The sequence below is a fragment of the Elaeis guineensis genome, chromosome 1, assembly GCF_000442705.2.
Source record: "Elaeis guineensis isolate ETL-2024a chromosome 1, EG11, whole genome shotgun sequence".
In the NCBI taxonomy this organism is placed as follows: Eukaryota; Viridiplantae; Streptophyta; class Magnoliopsida; order Arecales; family Arecaceae; genus Elaeis; species Elaeis guineensis.
Genome location: NC_025993.2, coordinates 77,726,394 through 77,728,391, shown reverse-complemented (window position 1 = coordinate 77,728,391; position 1,998 = coordinate 77,726,394). Strand labels below are relative to the sequence as shown.

The following is a 1,998-nucleotide window of genomic DNA, read 5'->3' as shown; positions in this document are numbered from 1 at the left end:
ATGATAGCAATGATTAGACTCGCTTGCTAGGATTGAATCACTCTCAATCCAAAGAGTAACCATCTGATTTATTATAAAATAATATTTCAGTTGCATATTGCATTGTCCACAAAATCTCAACAAGATTTAACAATCCATTCATACAACCTGCCATGCAGAATCAAACTATCATGTTAGTTATTTTGATGCATGGAATTTCAGCAATATACAGTCTCATTTTGCAGAATCAAACTATTATTATTTTTATTGGTTCATGGAAGTTCAAAAACATGCTCATGCTTGATCTATATTTCAAGATATTTCTCTTGCAATGAAAATGTGATATTTGATTTAAACTTTAACCATACAAAAATAATTTTTCTAAATTCGCTTTCAAACATTGTAACTACTTTGCAACAGCATATGCAAAATAGATGACATACATTTTACATTAAATCATGTGACATGTACGGTAAAAATGCTAGGTAGAAACTCCTTCCAACTTATGGAACTAAGTTGGCAAGGTCTAGAAATCCTTTTTCATAACTACTCTATGCATGCTTACAATGAATATATTGGAACATCAGGGGTCTCTTGAAAATCCTATTACAGACACTACAATCTGAAGGTCCCATGTTCCTTCCAAATTATGGACGGCAACTCTAGATCTGCAAATCGGTAACTGTACCTCTGAATGGTAGAGCTGAGATCTGGACACACAACCTAGACAATCCAAGGGTTCTGTCTACCTTTGATCTGAAAATTAAGATAGTTATTTAATCTAAAAAGAAAGCCAATAAATAGGTATTAGTAAGTTACCTTGTATGTGGGATTTGACCCCATGCCTAACGCTCCTCTACTGACAAGGGCCCAAGTTAGAGAGAGAGAGAGAGAGAGAGAGAGCTGAGAGTGAAAAACAGAGAGAAAGGTGGATATGGGGTTGTGTTTGTCCAGCCAGGAGCAAGGATAAAGCGAGAGAGAGAGAGAGAGAGACTCAAGGAGTAGGCCGTGCAATTGATGAGCCGATGGAGATCGGTAAGGTAGCAAAGCACCCTATCCCCATGTCCCCTTTCCTAGACATCGTTGTGGGTGGTGGCTATTCAGCCACAAACAAGGGAGATAGGGAATCTAACCTACAACTAGTTAAATCATGAGTGTAGTGGCTAGAATTGGTGGGGTAAATGGAGGCTTTGGGTCTTTGAACTTCAATAAGTGGTAGTGTCCGGTAGTGGGAGCTAGGAGGGTGAGAGTAGGAGATGTCTAGTATATGATATGTACTGGTCCTCATAATGGAGATTTTCTCTGAGCTTGAGGAGTGCAAATTTCACGATATGTCTAGTAAATGATATGTACTAATCATTTTGATACTTAAACCTTTGTATCTGGGTCTTGTAATTGTTATGATATACATGATCAACCAAGTAACGTCTTTTCAGTGTCTGAGTCGATATGTGTAACTGCATTTATATTATTTTTATATCGTACTAGCACGAAACTTCATTTTGAAAGTCATAAGCTAGGAGAAATTGTGTGACTTTGGCCAATGACTGATAAAATTCCTAACATTTCACTGTAGAGACCAAGAGATCAAATGCCATGTACTAATTATTACTAAGGAGCGGTAGTCTCTTTTTGAAGGAAATCAAGGAGCAGTTTTGTTGCATACAGATAATGTACCAAAGGATATAACATTGAATGAAAAATTTCAAATCAATTTTGTGTCGTACGTGCTTTTTTTTTTTTTGAATAAACCAAATAATTCATAGAGATCTAGTATAAGTACATTAAAAAAGATATAAAAAAATATGTCTTTGAGGGTCGATGGAAGATCTTCACTCTCAATCCATACCGTTTCTCCGACATATTTTACTATACAAGCAGTCATCCGGTCAACGGCACTGTTAACCTCTCGATATATATGATGAACCTCAATAGAGGGTGCACTGCCGCAACTGACAGCTGTTCATCTAATCAGGCAACCACTATACGGAGTTCATGCCGCTGATGAGGTGACGATTG

General features: G+C 37.1%; 1 long non-coding RNA gene across 1 annotated transcript; it reads right to left on the bottom strand.

The window, feature by feature from the left end:
• Positions 1-344: 344 nt before the first annotated feature.
• Positions 345-1,172, bottom strand: LOC140856718 (uncharacterized). The gene is made up of 2 exons (XR_012140295.1): positions 799-1,172; positions 345-735 (listed from the first exon to the last, which is right to left on the bottom strand). It is a non-coding gene; the product is annotated as an uncharacterized lncRNA (long non-coding RNA).
• Positions 1,173-1,998: the final 826 nt, after the last annotated feature.